Raw genomic sequence first — 21,651 nt, 5'->3', positions numbered from 1 at the left:
TCAACACCCGCCTCCTGCAGAGAGCAAGCCTCCTGGGGTTTGTAGTCCAGCATCACCCACTTCCTCTACCAAAATGCGAATCTCCTAATGTGAATCTAACTGTACAGTAGCCTGTGCCACATTGCACCCCAAATCAACCTGAGCCAATGTTTAGTCAAGTTCAGTCAATGTCAAATGCTACCCCAAGTAAAACAGGTCAAAGTTTCAGTACTGTCTTAACAGGACAGAGTACATGAATAACAGTTCCGCAGAATCAGAAAAATATTATGGGGCCGGATGCATTGGCAGTCCTGGTGCCTATAGGTTCGGTTATTCCCCTGTATGCTTCGGGTACGTCTGTAAGTAATGCCCATTCAACAAATGACTGACTGTTCTTCATACACCAGTTACATCTGCTGGGATATCACCAATTGTGTGCAGAGATCAGTTTATTCAGACAATTCAGAGATGGAGAGAACAACTTTTCTTTTTCAACCTTTGACCCCTATTTAAATTGCAGAACCTAACCCAATGTCAAATCAAACAGGATTTATTCCTTATGGGAGGTTTTCTCAGGGAACAACACCTCAGTTCATGCTCAGGACTGACCAGATTCCAAATGTACATTGCAGCACACTGGAAGCAGAAGTGCAAGGCTTCACATCACAACAGTTGAAACATTAGTTAAATAATTTGAAGCCTCAAAGTGTAACAGGTCTGACAAATTTCAATGTGAGAACAGAAGAAAAACCTGAGAGAGATAGATCAGTAAATGTGTCCCGATGGAAACTGGAATTAAATGAAATGATTCTAGGAACATTAGATGCAGCCCAATTGGAAACGTACACAGAAGATGAACTAGGATTCATGTGCAAAGATGTTACCCAATGTGCAAGATAGGTTTATGAGAGACCAGCTGAAGTAGCCAAGAAATGTTAAGTGGATTTAGAAAAATCAAAACCCCCAAAGAGAAGTTACAGATTAGAGTTTAGCTTAAAGTACATAGTTAACATGAGATCACCTGGAATGAAATTGCACATTAAGGAATTGATCACATACATTCAGTCATGGAGGGGCCTTAGCTAAGTGGGAAGGTAGATGGGTGAAGAAACAAGATCAGAAGAAAGCAAAGCCAAATGTGCCTCTGGCAGGAGCAAATCAAGCCAAGGGCAATGTGAAAATGATGCCCATGAGAGAAATACCAGGTGGAGATTATGTTCATGTTCCATGGAGTAGGAGTGATGAGAGACTGACCCGGAAACGCGCTACGCACAGCGCAGTACGCCAGGAGTATTAGGGAGAGCCTAGCCTAGCGGTGTGTTGGAGCTCGAGCACCGGACCCTGCTCGAGCATTGGACCCTGCCACAGACCCTCCGAAAAGTGACCTGCACACTCCTCCCGCCTCCCGCCAGAGCTCCGGGGGACGCCTGGCACCTCATGGCAGCAGCAGTGGCCCCTGTGGACCCCTGCAGAAGCGGCCCAACTGGGTGTGGCTTGCGGGGGTAGATCCAGCCCCTCTTACCACCGCATGAGATGACCACCGCCTCCGCCACCAGGTACCACCACTAGTTACCACCCTCCCCTCCTGACACTCCTGCCCAAGCTGCTGCCGCCGGAAGCAAGATGGACGCAAGGTGAACCGAATCTGATCGGACTGGATCGGATCGGTTCAGAGCTCAGTTCCTCAGCCTGCTCAGCCTGCGCAGTACAGCACAGCACACCGGTAAGCAGTGCTCCCCCTGATCCCCCGACACCCAGGACAGAGCATAGCACAGATAAACCTAGCCCAGCCCAGCCCAGCCCAGCCTACAGCGAAGTTTGGGAGCAGGCTGTAGGGAGGAGCAGGGGGGGCGCCCGAGGTGCCATTGGTGGCAGAAGTGCCACAGGTGCCAGAGGTGCTGGAGGTGGTGAGGGTAGGGCATGGGGCGGCCAGGAGTAGCACTGCAGCCCTCCCCTGCTTCCTACTTGCCTCATCTCCAGGCAGCGTGCTCGTGCCCCTCCACGGACTCCATCACTCACCAAGTGCCAGCCTGGTGCCGGCTGCACTTCACGGACGTGGAGTAGAGGCGGTGCTCAGCAACGTAAGCCAGTTTGGCCAAAGCACACGGTGCGGCAGAGGGCCAGCGACAGGGGCGTCAGCAGCTCGCAAGTTGAAGGGCGGATCCCCAAGGCCAACCTGCACACCAACCTCCACAGCAACCTGCAGCCCTTGAGGGCAATGCCCAAATGAAATACAATACTCATCGACAAGGGATGGAGGATTGCTCGACCCCACAACCAAATCGCACAGGAAGGCGTGCCGTTCACCCGACGGTCAACAGGGTGCTTGAAGATGAGGAGCCGCTCCCGGACCAGGCAGCAGCACAGGCCCGACAGGTCTGACTTAAAGGCAGGGACTCCATAGCCTGATTCCTTCGCAGAACGGCAACAGGGAATCCAGAGCAGGAGAGAGAATACGTAAGGCTGCATGCAACAGAGGAGAAAGTCGACAGCCAGACTAGCACAGAGGAACAAATCCCCTAACATGGCACAAACTCACCAGATACATCTACAGATATAGACATTCCTACAGGAGGGACCAGAGCCCATAGATCCCTCTCAAGCCCAGCGCTAACAACTGCCTACCACGATTTGGCAGTCTTCAACGCCTCCCCGTCACAAGCCGGCACAGCACTTACGCCACCCTTAAACAGAGTCTTTTCCACTACAGCAGACAGCGCCATTCAGTATTACAATTCTGCGGTGGATTGCTCCCCTCCAAGGGTCACAACACAAAAATTGTTGTACAAAGACCTATTCGTTATAGCAGATATGGCCAACCAGTACGCCAACAAGCCCGAGGAATACAAACCGCAATGAATTGACTACAATTGCACAAGTAGATGGTGAACTTGAGTGATCCCCGGTGCAAGCGGAGCAGACGGAGCCAGCCAACCTCCCAGAGCTATCATCGGCACCTTGTGGTAAACCAAAATGTTTGCCAATTATCCAGGGCAGGTCTAGTCTCACAGACCAGGAGCTAGGGGCACTATCCAAGCAGATCCTCAACAACCTAAAGGAGCAGATTAACAGAACACTCTGTCTCACCACAACAGTAACAGCAACAACAGCCACGAAAAACTCTGAAAAGGATGAGGCTGGAGGTGGCCCATCAGTTAGAACAACTCCTGAGTGTTCCACAAATGCACAAGAGCTGGCGGCCATCAGAGCCTCCCAGGATATTATGGCCAGGGCACTTCTATGTCAGTCAAACAAGATGGAGCTCCAACTGGACTTATTTCAGTCTCTGGCCACATATCTGCTTGAAATTAGAACAAAGGTAATAAATATGGAGAATCTCCTTGCTACTACAATGATGGGAGCTCAATGTCCGTGCTCTCCAGTACTTGAAAAGTTATGTGTCCTGCCAAACATTCTGTGTGAACTAGTCGAAGCAGTCAAGATGACACCAAGCACGACAAAGTTATTACAACCACCTTGCCTCACCAAAGGGGTCACCTCGCCCAAACAGCCCTCACTCAAAGCCAAAATACCACTATAGCAAGAGCGAATTCAACCAGCTCACCATGTCTAGCTCCGCGGGCTGACCGCCACCCCCTGGCCACCATTCCTAGCCCAGGCAGAGATATAGGCTCTCATTACAACCCTGGCGGTCAGTGGAGAAATGGCGGTAATACCACCAACAGGCCGGCGGAAAAAAAATGGCATTACAAGCATGGCGGTGACCGGCATGCTAAACCGCCACTTCTCCACTCCGACCGCCAGGGTGGTAATGACCGCTGGGCTGGAGACTTCGGTCTCCAGACCAGCAGCTGCCACTACACTGCCGGTGGTATCACTACCCCCCATACCGCCATGGATTTCGTGGGATTCTGTACCGCCACGAAATCCATAGTATTAGGCACTATAGGGTCTCCCCCACCAGAGTCCTCCCCCCACATTCCCGACCCCCCTGCCACCCTAAAGGTGGCAGAACCCCCCTCCTCACCCTCCCAACATCGACACACACCCCCCTACACGCACACATACACTACAACTACACATACCCGAACACATACAAACAGACATTCCAACAGTCACACACACAGACATACACGCACACATACTCACAGACATACAAGCACACATACTCACAGACATACAAACAGACACGCACACATTTACAAAACACACAACACCCCCTCGCATGCATACACGCACTCAAACACCCCCTCTACACACGCACACCCCCATGCACGCACACAACACACCGTCACCCCCCTACCCTAACGGACGATAACCTTAGCTGGTCCAGTGATCCTCTGGGAGGGAACGGGATCCATGGTGGCTGCTCCGCCGCCAGCTCCCCGTCACTAGAACACTGCCACACCGAATCATGGGACGTGATTCGGTGGGCAGTGTTTTGATGACGTGGTGGTGGAGATGGAGCAGGCTCTCTGCCCCAAAAAGGATGGAGCGCTGCCAGCAGTCATAATACGCTGTGCGGAAAACCGCCTGCACTGGCGGTCTTCAGCACGGCGGTACCTCAGCGGTCTTGCGAAAAGACCGCCGAGGTTAAAATGAGAGCCATAATGTCCTGCAGAGGTGAAAAATTTGAAACTAATGCCGAAGGCGTGTTACAACTCTTGGTGAAACCAAAATATCACGCACTTTCCCCGTCAAGCCCACCCAAGAGCCGTCCACAGCCCTTACAAGGAGTGCAAGAAAGAAACTGAAAAAATAAGCCAGGAAACAAAGGACTCAAGCCAGATCAGTCAAAGGGCACAAAACAAATAACGTCTCAGAAGCAATAGAAGTCAGGGGTACTTTGAAGTACTTACCAATGTTTCAGGCATGCATCTTATCAATAGCCCAGAAACACGAACATGAGGCGGATCTGATGACGGCCCCACGATGTGGGGAGGAGAAAGCCTCAGCTTGGGCACTGTTAGACCTGACAGCCTTAGGGTGGTCACCCCTAACTTCTTGCCTCCCTCCCCTCCACTTTTGAGATACTGTTCTGCTGCTAACCAGTGCTAAAGTGCATATGCTATATACCTTTAAACATGGTAACATTAGATCATACCCAATTGGGCTATTTAATTTACTTATAAGGCCCTAGTAGAGTGTACTATATGTGCCCAGGGCCTGTAGATTAAATGCTCTGGTGGGCCTGCAGCACTGATTGTGCCACCCGCTTCAGTAGCCCCTTATCCTTGTCTCAGGCCTGCCATTGCAAGGCCTGTGTGTGCAGTTTCACTTCCAATTCGACTTGGCATTTTAAAGTACTTGCCAAGCCTAAAACTCCGCTTCTTCTACATATAAGTCACCCCTAAGGTGTTCCCTGGGTAATCCCTAGGGCAGGGTGCTGTGTAGACAATAGGCAGGACATGTACCTATGTAAGTTACATGTCCTGGTAGTGTAAAACTCCTAAATTCGTTTTTGCACTGCTGTGATGCCTGCTCCCTTCATAGGCTAACATTGGGGCTGCCCTCATACTTTGTTTGAGTTGTAGCTGCTTATCTGAAAGGAGTAGGAAGGTCATATTTAGTATGGCCAGAAGGGTAATACAAACTCCTGCTGACTGGTGAAGTCGGATTTAATATTACTATTTTAGAAATGCCACTTTTAAAAAGTGAGCATTTCCCTGCACTTAAATTTTTATGTGCCTTACTGTCCATGTCTGGCTGGGCTTAGTTGACAGCCCCCTTGTGCATTCACTCAGACAGACCCCAAACACGGATACTGAACCTCACTTGCATACATCTGTATTTTGATGGGTTTTCCTGGGCTGGGAGGGAGGAGGGCCTGACAATTGCATGTCAAAGGATAGTAGCCTGCCCTCACACAAAGGACAAGCAAACTATTAAGAGTGGAGACAAGACTTATCGAGAAATATAAAACAGCAAGACAAGGCCTAAATGATTTGGATGAACTTTGGTCCCTGATCTAGAGACTCCTTGACTTTTTTGTGTGTTTTTACTGAAAACATAAGCAGGAAGCACACTGTATATCCTAGGTCGGAACAAGATTCTAACATACATATGAATGTCTTTCGACAACATGTACCAATTATAATTGCCAACTGATGTCCAAGTGATTTGCATGTTCTAGGCCTGCATTAAGGTTCTCTCAAATGTATAAATGCCAGAATTATGAATGTCAAATGACTTTTGCAGATCATGTTTAGGTGGAACATCACTCCAGATATTGGTAGCTGGTTTACATTATGTTCATCATAAACATGTTTATATGACTTGATCCAACTGTATTTTATTCAAACCCTTAAAATTTACACTTCTGATAGGTAGGTGCACTTAGCTAAGACTAGTAGGACAACCTCATTTAGAAATAATTTCAATAGTGATTCATGTAGACAAAGATTGTCACTTTTTAAGAATATAACGAATAGTTTTAACAAATATAACCAATAGCTTTTGTAAAGAGTGTTATTTCACATCAACAAAGCCATGAGGTGAGGGACAAATATACTTAAGATGATATAAGACTAAACGTCATGGGATAAGCATCGGGGTCCCTCCGATAGAATGACTGCAATACAATCAATACAATAATCCATCAAGTGAAGTAGAATAAGCATTATCCCCTCGATCAAATTATCGAGAGAAATCACAGGCAATGGTTAAACGCGATATGTATTTAAACATGACTGGTTTGGAATAAGATATACATTCACGAAGCAGTCGTAAGACTGTTTCAGTCAGGTTGTTTAATTGAGGAATAAGTTCACTGACAAAACATACACCTCTGAAACATATATTAGTAGGAGAGCGATGGCTCGGTAATCCGCTCCAAAATGGCACCCATATTTTGTGAGGGCTTTCACTCAAACGCGCTCAAGTTTTACAGCAGGGTTAAGTATAAACGAGGGCCAGTCTTTCGCCCGCTTTACAGCATCTACTTGAACACCCATTTTTGGGAGTCAGCACGCTCGCGTGCAGGAATACTGCATGCGAATAGAATGAGAGTGTGCACAACTTTCTCCAGATGTAATCGCCAACCAGTAAGTAAAAAATCTTTTTGACTAAGCCACTGTTATATCAATGTGGTATCTGTTGTTATGTTACTGGATCATTTATGGTATTTGTTCCATTTTCAGAGGTGTCTATTTTTTAGAGTAGGAAGCCTCTATAGCTGAAGAACAAAAAGTATACAATTGAAATTACTTTTTAGGTGATAAGCGGGCTGGGACACTGCCTAACTAAATTAAAAGACACAAGGAAATGCGAATAAGTTAATCTCACTCACTAACCCCCAGAGCATGAGTTCCATCTTGATATTAATAAGGTGGGGGGACCGGAAATTCGATACACGGCCTCACCGTATCGACGCACAGCTGAGCCGGAACAATGCAGCCCAACTTCCAGAGAGGAATCGACACAGCATCTGCCGTGCAGTAGAAAATTTGACGCAACGCCTACCGGATCGACGCAGCTCCCGTGACTTCATCCAGCAGCACTGGAAATCCACGCATCGTCCCTGGGACGTCTGAAAACCCCGCAACCCGAAGAGGATCCACGACTGAGCACCAGAAATTGACGCACAGTCATCCCTGCATGAAAACTAAACGACGCATCGCTGTGTGCAGCCCAAGAAATCGTCGCACACCCCTTTGTTTCCACGCATCTCCTCCTCTGCGATTCTTTGCGGAGATTTTTCACACAAACCAGGTACTTTGTGCTTGAAAAAGACTTAAGACACTTTATATCACTTTTCAGTGATATCCCTACATTTACTTATTGCATCTTTAATCGTTTTGACATGCATTTATCCAGATAAATATTATATATTTTTCTAAAGACTGTGTGGCGTATTTTTGAGGTGCTATATTGTGGTATTGTATGATTTATTGCACAAATACTTTACACATTGCCTTCTAAGTTGAGCCTGACTGCTCAGTGCTAAGCTACCAGAGGTTGGGGCCAGGATAATTTGGATTGTGTGTGACTTCCCCTGACTAGAGTGAGGGTCCTTGCTTGGATACAGGGTAACCTGACCGCCAAACAAAGACGCCATTTCTAACAGGTACCACCACGTCACATAGCACACAGATCAACTACCAAGATCAGCAAATGGCCACAAGGAGGGCACAACCATTCCAGCCCACATAGTCAGCTCATATCACTGCCTCTGTGGATGACAGAGGGCATGCTCTCTACTCAGTGGTAAACGCAATTCATCACGTCTACACTGGCAGAGATCCCACTCACTGGGTTAGCTCGGAAGCATGCCAAGGGGTCAAGCTACATCAGATGCAGTAGAGCAGGATTCTCTGGATCTGATGTTTATCCCACATTATACCTCAAAAGGTCACATAGATATTCTAAATAGAGGGAACTTATCACGTCTATTTACTCAAATTCCTTCTCTTAGGCACATCACCTCGGAAGACATGGAAGGGGTAAGGTTTGAGCCCCCTGCACTGAATGCAACAAACGAGATCACAAAAACATCTTGGAAAATGGTGGCACAGAGGAGAGCAGTCTGGGAAGCAAGGGAGTCGTTCGCAGACTGGGGCATCAAACTATATATCCCCCCGCTCTATAAATATCCGTTCATCCTCTTAAACACTGCTCCCTCACAAGAGCGGAAATCGGCTCTAAGATGCTCTGGTGGGGGGCAGAATCATGGGATCAGTAGAACTGTGGCTCCGGAGACCATAACCATAGTCTGCGCACAAAATAGAAGAGAGGTTCATACGGTCACACAAACACACCCGCAAAGCATGCAGAGGGAGCAGGAAGAGATAAGGTATTGGCCCTAACACCAAGGGGACCATAGAGTACCACCATTCACAAGCACCGAAAATTCTGTCATGGAATGTGGCAGGCCTCAGGAGTATCAGCAGATCTGGCGAGGCCACGTCCTAGTTAAACTCCAACGACATTATTTGCATGCAAGAAACCTGGGAATGTGCTCCTTCTCTACTGCCAGGCTATTATGAAATCTTCCAGTCAGCCATGCGTCCCAGCATATTTGGTAGGCCGTCTGGTGGATTATCCATCTTCGTTAAACATGCGGTCCGTCTGGTAACCACTGATCTCACCATCAACAGTAAAATGGCCCAAGTAGTAACAATTAGTGGTGTGAACATTGACCAGCAAAACTTGGATCTCACATTAATCAACTGCTACATAAATGCCCCAAGGAAATCCAAAGCAGCACCAATCCTCAAACTCCTGAAAAACTTGGAAATAGTCATCTTCAGCCACCATGAAATAATAATTATGATGGGTGACTTCAACATACATGGGCTTGATGTAAATACAAAGGACTTCCCTTTGGACTGAGGTTGTCAGCTATTCCAAAACTTCTTTACAACTTTTAGTTTAACGTCAGCCCAACAGGAGCAAAGGGACAATCGGAATGGGAGCCTCTCTCCTCCGTCATTTAAGGGTGGCTCTACCATTGATTACATCTACCTATCGGAAAAGCTCAAGAAGAGTGTTAGCCACTTTGAAATCACCAGAGGGTGGAGAGTGACCACAATCCACTGAAATGCATAATTGAACTACAAGTGCAAGCAGCCGAACAGCAGGTAGTGGTATGGGCTTCAACGGGCAAAGAGCAAGTACACCTGGTAAGAAGAATCAAATGGAGACCTGAAGATGCTTCGAAAATAATCCTATGGCTAAGAGCCCTGCCCCGGGTACCAACTGCATCCCTAGAATGGTAGACAAAATTTGTGGGTGATCTACACACGCTGTGGCTGGGTAACTCTCGGCATGCACAAGTTACTCACCCGGTCCGAAGAAGCAAAACAATACACATGGACAACAACTTGTTTGAAAAAAAAAGGCCACTCCTCAGAGCCCTACGCAGACATAAGCAAAAGTGCACCCTGGACAAAGCAGTCCATGTATCAAACAGCAGACGTTCCCATAAGAAACTGATAGGGGAGTGCAAGGGGGAAAAAGATAGTAAGGAATGGGGTATCTTATTCCAGCTTCTTAAAGACCCTAATCATGACCGCTTCTGGGACTATGTAAATAAGCAAAACAATTATCATAAGTCAAGAGAGAACGGTGTATCTGTGTCTGCCTGGGTCTCGCATGTACTAGCTTTGTATACGAACATTGACCCAGTATCAAGTTTCGCCATCAACAGCTGGGACAGCGTTTAGTGCCCTATGACCCCTCAAAGCAACAATGTCTCTCCTACGGCTTTGACTACCTTTTCCAAGAGTATGACAGATAACGTCATAAAAAGGACTAGGAAGGATGGAGCGCCAGGACCCAACGGTCTACCTGCTACACGGTTCAAATGTGCCCCAGCAGACTGGGCAGAGAAGCTAACAGACCTTTTTAATAATGTGTACTGCCTGACTACAGTTCCGGAGTCCTGGAGAGGTTCCATACTGTGTCCTATTTATAAAAAAGGGGGACCGCTCTCTAGCAACAAACTATCGATTAATTGCCCTCCTGGACGGGGAGGCTAAAATGTACACCCGACTGCTGTTGGATCAAGTGGAAGCCTGGGTAGAAGAGTGCCAAATCCAGCCATTCTTTCAATCTGGCTTCAGAGCGGGGACCTCAACATCGTGGCACTTGCATACTTACAGCATCAGGCTGTCAACTTTGGTCGTCAGCCGCTATTTTGCTGTTTTGTTGACTACAGCGCGGCCTTCGACAGGGTTTACCGTGACACCCTGTGGAAGAAGCTGTCACTATGGGGCATTCCTACACACCTCTTAAAAGCCATCATTTCACTCCACTCCAGTACCCGGGTCCGGGTCCGCACCGGGCCCAGGTCACTATCACGGAAAATAGAAACGAACAGAGGCCTAAAGCAGGGGTGTGTTTTGGCCCTGCTACTGTTTAACTCCTACACTGCAGATTTGGAGAAATACTTGAAAGCTAGCAGGTTGGTCTTACCGAAGTTGGGCCCCACAAGATTCCAAATCATCCAGTATGCGGATGATATTGTGATAATGGACTGTACGAAAACTGGGCTACAGTGAGCTTTAAATGCCCTGAATATTTTAACAAGGCCAAGCAGTTGCAGGTCAATCAAGAAAACACCAAAGTCCTTATATTCGGAAAGTACAAGAACTAAAAACTCACAACCTGAAAATTGGGAAGTCAGATCATCCGCACAGCCAGGAGATACAACTACTTGGGGGTGTGATTCACAGAAAGCAATATAGTAGGGGCTCAGAAAAACAGAATCAGACACAAGGCTGCTGTCATCGCATACAAGCTGGCCAACTTGAATAATCAACTCAGAAGCGCCTCGGCTGCACCAATACTGAGAATAACAAAGGCGACATTACTACCCGCTCTGCAATATAATTACCTGGCATTTCTGGGGTCCATCAAATCCACTATAGAACAGGCCCACTGCAGAGCATATTTAAAAATTCTACAACAACCAAAGTATACACGTCGCACCAGACTTAGATTGGAAATGGGCCTATAGTCACAACAGATAGATTGCCAAGCAGCAATCTTGAAATATTACATCAGTCTCAGGAAGGCCAACTTGTTTATGTTAAAACATCACCTGAGAACGATATTCGAGACCCCTGGCAACCCGTGGCACATGCAATTAAGCAAGGCACAGAAGACTTTCAAAATGGGTGATTCCATCCAGCTATCAGACTCAGTGACCTACTCTGTCTGTAAAACATTGATTAACAAAGGAGCAAAGGAACTCTCCTGAGAGTCTAATTTATAATTAACTAAATCGCCCAGAGCTGTGCCGGCGCTAAATGATTCTTATCTGGTTCGAGCCCCTGAACCATACCTCCTAGCAGCAATAAACTCAGGCATCAGGCACCAAATTCTTTACATGCAGACATTAGTCCTCCCAATTAAGGAGTTTAATCCTTCTTGGTCTGTAAACAAACAAAAAAGTGCCTGCAGGCTCTGCTCTTACCACCAATAACCCTGGCTACACCTGCTGTGCTGCTGTCCCAGATTAGCAGCTGAAAGAAGAGAATTAATAATTCCACTGGCGTTGGCTCAGGGAGCACGGTCCTGTATGGAGGTATCTAAACTTTGCTTTTCACGCTCCAGCATTGGGTACAATGTGACACTCAGGTACTGCTCTACAGTTTTACAGGGCACAGCTTCTTCATTTGTCTAAATCAATATTCCTCTGGATGTGCAGCTAATGGAACAGTTTAGCTTGCCTGGGCGCTGGCAAGATGTGCAAAGTATGTGACAGCTCTCAGGAGGCTGCTAGCCCAGGCAGCCGAATAGAGAGCAGAGCACATGAGGGCTCTAACAGCGTGTAAGCATTCCCTTGTTGAAAACAATATTATTTTTATTTTTTATTTTTTTCTGCTTTAATTTTAATTTGTTTTAAAATTATTTTGCATCACATGAGTGTTCTTACCTGTATTTGTAATAGTTTTAATTAATAAATTGACAATGACAATGACAATGAGTGATATATTGTCATTTACAAATGATTACTTGAGATTGAGAGGAAAGCCTGTGACGTAGTACAAGCAAACAGAGAGATTTGTGAAACTTTTGAAATGAGTGTGGGAAGATTTGAATACGTGACTGATTTGTGGACTGCCTGTAAAGTGCTAATTGATTGGCCTGAAAGTGAACCTCAAAGAGCTTTGGTAACAGTGGCACCATCTGAAAAAGGTATTACAAGGTGATTGAGCTCTTGAAAAAGAAAGTGTCCCCAAAAGATATTAATTGACTGAAATATCCCAGGAGTCAAAAGAGTAGATTCATGCTTACTATGAAAGACTGTTGCAAGGTTTCAAACAGCATAGTGGTTCTGAGACTATAGAAGTTAAAGATATGGGTCATTTTGTGTTCAAATTTGAGCATGAATTGAAGCTGAAATGATTCAGCAACACCTGATTTTTTGGCAGAATAAACTGATTGATGAAATGATGTGTTACACAAAGTATAGCAGTGAGGAATTGGAATTGAGATAGAAGAAATTGAAGGACAAGTTAATTGTACTGCAGTTGAGAGCACCACAGAAAGCTAATCAGAAAATGCAGATGATGGTGAACACTAGCGATATGCAAGGAGTACGACAGCAGGTGACGAATGTTATTTAGCCTAGAGGTAGAGGGCGTGGTGTTCAGGTAGATCAAAGTGGAGGAGTTCTTGATGTTCAGACTAACTAATCCGTGTCATGCATGCAGAAATTTTGGTCATTGGTGATGGGAGTGTCCATATAATAATGTGAATAATCAAGCGCAGAAATTGCTCAGATGCAAGGCAATTTTCAAGTTCAAGTTCAAAGAGTTCAAAGACCCAAAGTGCAAAATGTGAATGTGTCCTCAGGACAGCAGATGCAGGTACTACAATCCCAGAAGACACAACTGCAACTGATTGTTCCCTAACAAAACATGAATCAAATTGCAAACACTAATGCGAATCAGATAGCATCACACTTCCCCTAATCGACCTGAGTGATGAGGAATTTTCAGAAATTCTTCAACCCGATAGCTCTGATGAAGAGGACTGCATGCAAAGTGAATCCTTAGAAGTAGATCAACGTGGTCCCTATATAAATGCCAATGTTCTGGACCATGATTTGTCATTCTTGGTTGACACAGGAGCTATTCATTCCACTGTCATAACAGGTGAGGTGCCAAATGTGTCCCATTCAGCAAAAAGAATCCAGGTGGTAGGAGTTGCAAATAATCAATTGACCAATCCTCTAACTGAGTATGTCCCTGTAAAAATAGGCTTATTTGAAGATGAGTAGCAATTTGTGGTCTGTGATTCAAGCCCCATAACATTGTTAGGATGTGGTCTGCTGTGTAAGCTAAACGTTTCTATTAGCTGCACACCCGGGGGAATAGCAATTCAGACAAATGAGTAAGATGTGCCTTATAAAATTGTAGGGCAGCACCCGAGTGTCACATTGTACCTAATGCTGACATGTAATGAATTGCCCGAAAATTTAAAAGAAGCAGTGACACCCGGAGTTTGGAATTTTTCAGGAAAAGAAACAGGACTCATCAAAGGATTTGAGCCTATTAAATTAACAGTGAAGCCAAATGCAGTGTATCTAAAAACACCTCGTATAATATGTCACCAGAGACAATTGCTGAAATTACCACTTTGATAACTGTGTAATTGTGCAAGGTACCCTGAAAGAGGTTTTGGGAAGTCCATGTAACTCACCCATTTTTGGACTGGGGAAGCCCAGTAGAAAAAACTGCATAGTACAAGACCTGAGAAAAGTGAACAAGATTGTTGTTCTATGTTGTCTTGTGGTACTGACTCCTGCAGTGATTTTATTTCAAACGCCCTGGAGCCACTCCCCATTGAAAGAGGAACAACTAAGGCCCTGTATCTGGCAACTTCATCTTCATATGTATTTCCTAAGGTTACATAATCAGTAGATCTTCTGTGCACCATTCATTTTACAACGGCAATTTTTTGCTGGCAACTGTAATGCATTTAACAAATTGTAAATTCTGTCACCGTTTCAGATAGGGGAGCCAGAAGAGGTCATAAAACCTATATGAGTACAACAGGTGTGCAAGATGGCTCTGCTACCACCCACAACTGTCTGCTATATTGCCTGTGCATCCAACATCTGTTGGGGGTATTGCGGGCTGCTCGTGCTGCTTGCCTGGTGTGCAAGTGGGCCCCATCTGGATGCCGATCTCCTTTATGAGCCGGGGTGTGCCTTTGCTGATTTCCACTGCCTGATGAGGCTTGCCATGGGGAAAGACAGACCACAATCGGGGGCTTACCAGACCAGAATTGACCAGTTCACAGCCCCCGGCACTGGAGGAGGGCTGCAGCAGAAGCCTCAGGGTATTGACCCGGACCCAGCGGGCCCATCCAGCTCTCAAATACTAGCCGCAATGGAGGCCTCAAGTGCAGCTGTCCAGGCCAAGATAGAGGCGGTCTAGTTAGATGTGGGCCTCCTATGCGCGAATCTCCGCGAGGTGGCAGAACGCACCTTATTTACTGAGCAAGAGGTCTCCAGGCTGCAGGGTGAGGTGGCATCTCTGAGGGCAGAGCTAGCATCCTTGTATACCAGAGCTAACCCATTGGAGGCCAGGGCAGAGGACGCAGAGTACCATTCACGTCACTGCGACCTCCATTGTGTTAGCTTTCCAAAGGGCGCAGAGGGCCAGGGACCAGAACACGTCCTCAAATGCTGGATAGTTGTGTTGCTCCCTGAGACTCAGCTGTCCACCTGTTTTGTGGTTGAAGGGGTGCATTGGGCGTTGGTTCCTCAGCTTCCGCCGGGGCCCCCTGCACAATCATAGTGAAGGTCCTCAACTACAGAAACAGGGATGCCATCCTTCGCGTGGTCCGCCAGCAGGGGGACCCTAAATTACAGAATCAGGTCATCTTATTTTTCCTGATGACACTAGACAGGTGCAGCAGCTGTGCCGGTCCTTTGGAGGTGTTAAACAAAAACTGCGAGATGTGGGATTACGTTATATGCTCCTATACCCCACCACATTGAAGGTGCTGCATGGCGACCACTGAACTTTTTCACCAGCCCAGAGGCAGTCTGGGATTGGCTGGAGATACATGGTGATGCCAGGATCCCCGCGCCAACTCCCCAGGTGATTGGAGGAAGCAGCTGGGACGCGGGACTCCCTACGTGAACGTCAGAGATACAGTCTTTGGAGTAAGTGTGACTATAAGGGGCAACTTCCCTCCTCGCGTTCCCAGACTTGAGGCAATTAGCCTCTTTTCTACAGGGCCTCCTTCTGACAATTCAATCAGGTAGGCACCGTGTGCACTCCAATGCTTATGCTCACGAGCTACATATTTAGTTAGTTACATACAAATTAGGGATCCTTGGCCCTGACAAATGCCCCAGACCGTTTTCGGCTTTAGGAGAGGGCAGAAACATGTTGGTCATAAATTTCCTGTAAAACACCTTGAACCATTACCTTCAAGGCTATCATATACTGCTTTTAATCTTACCAACAAACACCTTCGTTAAAGTATCATATCTTATAGGTGATTTGTGAGGTAATTTTAAGTATCTATTTTCCCTTCAACTGGATCCCCGATTTATCCAGAAAGATAAAATCTCAGTACTCCCTCAGAGTTCATTTAACATTGAGGTCAAGTCCGCCCAGTTAGTATCATCTTACCTGGGTGGGGCTAGGTGGTCAGATGATGAAGCATGACACTATAATGTGTGTGAGACCACCTAGTCCTTAAAGGGAATTTTTCCACTCGCCCCTCAAACACTCAAATGCCACTACCACTTTCCATGTCTTTGAAGTAGGCCGCCTAACCGACGACCTACTTACTTCTAGAACAGGCCAGAGCAACCTGTCAGAAATATCCCCCACACTCGTTGTATTATAGTTTCATGGGTACGTGAGAATACTCCCAGTACTCTATTTTTGTGTAACAGTAGGTTTGGAGAAGACCAGATACTCTTATGGCTCCAGGAGGTCGGGAGAAGGAGAAGGTGGGTGGTGGGTCCTCCAGGTCCACTTCACATGTGGACATCAGACATGATGGCACACTAGATATGGAACAGCAGTGATTGGAACGAGAGGCAGCAAAGGCACTAGTTGAAGCAGTGACAGCCTCTGGCTCGGACACGGGGACGGTGGATGTGATGGAGGAGACACCGGACATGGGAGACTCACAGTTTGTTGTTTATTAGGACCACGGAGATGTGTCCCTTGGGCCCTCATGAACTAGCTGACCCTGCCTTCCCTAACCCACGCGGCTCTGGGTGAAGCAGTTTGGATTAGCTGGGGGGGGGCGGAGTGTGGTTGGTGGGGGGAGCTCCTGGTCCCTTTGTGCCTGGTGTAGGGGAATAGATTCTCCTCATGATGGACTGGATCAAGTCTGTGGGGAACTCTGTGGAGACACTTGGGGCTGACTGGACGTATGCCACCCCCGCCCCTGTTCCCGCTCCTTCCACTCCCCCAAATAGTAGATTGAACTGTGAGGGTGTGTCTGTGTGGAATAGAGTGTGGTGTTAGATGTGAGGAGTTTACACGCGGTCTAGTTGTATAACAGGGGAGTAAAGGGTCTGGCTGCGCTGGATTGCCTGGTATTATACTACTCTGACTGATAGCTGCAGTGTGATTGCGCGATTGTTTTTTCAGTGCTAAGTTTTCACAAATAGATGCTCTGAGATTGGGTGGGTGTTATGGGTTGGGGATACATGGCAATACACTGGTTGTTTCAACCCAGCGGGTGGGATGAGATTTTTTGTTTTGCACTGTTTTTATTGTTGCAGCGAAGACACAGACTGGGGGAGGGGCAGGAGGCCCAGTTTGGGACTCTGTTAGCTTTTTATAAGATACTATGGCTACAACCTATAGAATCGTGACATGGAACGTGCAGGGCCTGAATTCCTACACTAAGAGATACAGGGTCCACACATATCTTAAACTGAATGGTATGCGAATCGCCCTGCTGCTCAAAACACATCTCCTGGACAGCAAGGCGCAAAAAGTGCAACTGAAGTGGAGGGAAAAGTTTTACTCTGCCTCCTATTCTAATTCTGCCCAGGGAGTGTCGATTTGGGTTGCACTTGGGGTCCCTCCCGTTCAAGATGCAGAGTTTCAGGGCCGATGTTGAGGGTTGATACCTTCTTCTCTGTGGTTTATTAGACGGACGCAAGGTCTGCTTTCTAAGTGTGTATGCTCCCAATGCAGATGACGGGTGATTCTGTCTGGCACTGGAGCATGATCGGCTCCCATATCTGGGGACGCCAATACTCTGGGCTAGGGATCTTAACTGTATACTTGATGACCCGATGGACAAGATGGGAACGACACACAGATGGTAACAGCGCTCCCTGCAGTAATGAGCTGGTTGGGTTGTTCAGATGTCTGGCACACAATGCACCCCACAGCAAAGAAGTATACCTGTCATGTCTCCACCCATAACATATATAGCTTTTTGGCTAGATTTTTGGCTACGAAAGACATAGCTACTCATGTGGTGCACACGCAAATCCTAGGCAGATTTCTTTCTGATTATGCAGTAACATACAGCTGTAATTTTGGTTACAAACACATGAAAAATTGAAATAAAAACATGTTTAAAAAAGAAAAACTTCTCTGAGACCTCACCTGTCCGAAATCATGAACAACACCAAAACCATACTGATTATCAGTAAAAATTGCCACTTTAAGCTGTTCAGAAACACAGCATGCTCTGGTAAGAGCAACCAATTTGGCTACTTGGGCTGAAAAGACTCTTTGAAGCCAGGAGGCTTCTATCACACCTGAACCTGTGTAACCCGCATAACCTATTCTCAGGGTACCATCGTTATCTCTTAAACAGGAGCCATTAACAAACATGACATATTCATTTTCATCTAAGGGGACATCTTGAATGTCAGGTCTTAGTTTGATGCATAATTCAATCACATCGAGACAGTCATGCTTAACCTCATCTTCAATGTATTTTCAACCAGATTGAGAATGAGGATGGCAGGGTTCAGGACAGTGCATCTCCTGATATTTACACTAGAAGAAGCAAGTATAACCTGCTCATAATGGGTTAAACGTGTACTTGTAAAATACTGTGTCTTTGTACGGGTCAACAAAATTTCCACTGAGTGGGGAACAAAAACGTTCAGTATGTGCGCCATAACAATGTTTTCATACTGTTCAATGCTGACGCTAAGAACTGCAACGGCTTTTAAACAACCAGGCAACTCTGATGCTACAGGATCAAGTGTAGCAGAAAAATAAGCCACGTAAACTTTGTTAATGCATTTCATTGGCCACAACAGAGAAGTACATTTCTCTCACTTTTGCACACATTTTGAATTTATTAATCATTAGAAATTCAATATAATTTCAATACATTCTGTTAGTCTAGTGTCTAAATTACATTATGATCTCAGTTCAATCCTTCTAGTATATTATTTAATTGATATACCACCTAAGTCGAACTCTGCAATGTAAGGGAATGCACATTTAAAGTGTGTGTCAGTGCAGTTTCTCGATTGCAAACCATTTAGTGCTTTGATTAACAAAAGATATAAACTGTCACATTTTGATGTCTTTTGTGACACAAGGGACTCTACTAAAATTTAGGCTACATCACCTGACAATAGTAAAGAAATAACAAAGTGCATTGCAGACATGACTTGAAACAGGACCTGAAAAGTCTAACCGCAACAGCTGCATGGGAAGCAATAGGTAGTGGTTTTCAGCCATTGGAAAGTGAAATGGAACTTTAGGAAGAGGTGTTGTGGGAACCATTTTGAGACCTCTATTGGTCGTGGTTTTGTTTGTCCTATGTGCAGTTGGAATATACAAACTATCCAAAAGTCTGAAAGCGAAAAGAGCAAAGGGCAGACAGAGGAGAAAGGAGATTGATATGGAGATTAGGAGAAGTCTATATTATTGTAACTTCAAGCAGTTATGGGATTTCAGAAGACCTTACCTGAAGAAACTCTGACATTTTGAGCTGTCTCTTTGAAAATGAGAGTTGGATCACTTTGTAATAGCTTAATTTGCTATCAAACAGGGGACTGATGTATTTTAAATTTTGGTAGTGTCCCTCATGTCACAAAAGTCATCAATATGTGACAGTTGATGCCGCATATTAATCAAAGTACTAATGGTTTGAATGTAGAAATTGCCCTAACATGTTTTATTAATGTGCATTTGTTTACACTGTAGAGTTTGACATGGGTGGTATTTGAATTAAATCAAAGGTTAGAAGGACTAAACTGATATTGTAATGTAATTTAGACTCTAGACTAGCAGATTGTATTGAAAAGCTGTTGAAGTTCTAATGATTGATGAGTTTAAATGTGTGCAAAATGGAAGAAATTTAATTCCCCATTATACTTAATTAAATGCATTAACAAAGTCTTTTGCCCATTTAAAGTGAATGTAACACACATAATGAAGTATTATTAATGTTGAATTTATAAATTTGCATATTACATGTGTTTTATTAAAACATATTAATTTAACGTATTGCTATAATTCTCTTGTGTTAGCCTAATTGAGGCCTGCTAAGCTAGTATTTCGTGGCTGTGCAGGGAATGCTAATACATTCCTTAACATGAGCTTTCTTTCAGACTTTGTTGCAATGAAAAAACTAGTTTTTGGCAATAGGCCCAATTGTGTAGACATAGAGAGAAAGTGTTACAGTGTTCTGAGTAGGGTACATCGTGGAGCATGGACTGCTAGTGTATACTATTGTTTCAAACTTGCGTGGAGTCACGCAGATGGAAGATATTCCCATCACAGACCTGGGAAGATTTATGCATGTTTCAGTTAGGAGTTTTGTGATCGATTTCTATTGGATGATGCCCCTTCAACATAAAATGGACTGCAACCTTTGGCAAATCAAAATTACGTATGAACTTTGATTTATCCATGACCAGTTGGACTTTGGTCAAATCGAGATGCTCGAAGATGAGAAGCTGAGCCCCTGTTCCTCAACTATGGATGCTGTGCCCCTTAGAGAGTTATTTGCTACTCTGATATGCCCCTTTGAGAATTAGAAACCTTTCTTCCAACCCTCTTCAGATGATCGAGCATATGACATGCTGACGCATTCCTTTTTTACTTATCTTTTGCCCATTTCAGCTAGTAGTTTGCAGTCCAGGATTGTCTTTTTCCAAATTATTTTTTTGTCCTTTTTATACTTTTTGTCTTTTGCTCGCAAGTGTTCTTCTTCACACGTTTTCCCTGCTTTGGCCAACTGTAGAGTTACTCCCGTGCCCAGCTAAAGTAGGACTCTGCTAAACTGAATTAATTGATTATTGCAAGTCCCGAGCAACACTTAGGGGGTTATTACAACTTTGGAGGAGGTGTTAATCCGTCCCAAAAGTGACGGTAAAGTGACGGATATACCACCAGCCATATTATGAGTCCATTATATCCTATGGAACTCGTAATACGGCTGGTGGTATATCCGTCACATTTGGGACGGATTAACACCTCCTCCAAAGTTGTAATAACCCCCTTAATTTCTTGTTCTCAGACATTTTTGTTGGTGATGTGCATTATTCTTCTTGAATGCTTAGCTTTGCTAACGTTAGTTCACCTGAATTGTTTTCATCTTGGGCAACCCTTGGTGATTATGTATCTTTTTAACCTGGTCTTGTGAATTGTCTACATCACTTTGAGCTTGAGTTTGTAATAAATCCCTTAACTTTATTCCTGGCTGGAGTTTTCCTTCAATGGCAAAATTGGTCATGGTGTGTAACTCAATTGGGTTTATATTAAATTGTGTAAGTGGTTCTACCACACCCTGTCACAGGATCTGAAGATCCATCCACTTGGAAGGGCATTGATTCCTGTGAAGGATGAAAATGCTCTAGCAATGTCTATAGCTCAGTGGGTTACTGCTGTTGTCATAGAAATCCTTTTTGTTACTGTGCAGTTCATAAGTTACAATTGTAATCTAGCACAGTGAGTGATGAACTACCATCAGAAAGCTGCATGCAAACTGCATGGTGCAGGTTAGAAGATTATGTTTTTTTCCCCACTCTTTCGTTCTAATGTTGGTTAAGAGGGTTTATTTGGGGGAGGGGGAATACATTCATGTTAATAAAGCCAATCCTAATCACTATGTTACATTCTGAACCCTGAGTTTGTGCTTCTTCAGGCCAAGCCCTCTTGTAAAATGCCTACCAATATAGATGACATGCGAATCCTACACCTTGTAGTCCTCTTTGTCGTATGTAACATTTCTATACATTGGTTTCCAGAGGTATGATTCATTGTCTGTCTGTGTGTGTGTGTGTGTGAAGTA

Source organism: Pleurodeles waltl, chromosome 2_1 (assembly GCF_031143425.1).
Source record: "Pleurodeles waltl isolate 20211129_DDA chromosome 2_1, aPleWal1.hap1.20221129, whole genome shotgun sequence".
NCBI lineage: Eukaryota > Metazoa > Chordata > Amphibia > Caudata > Salamandridae > Pleurodeles > Pleurodeles waltl.
This window is presented reverse-complemented; position numbering follows the sequence as displayed.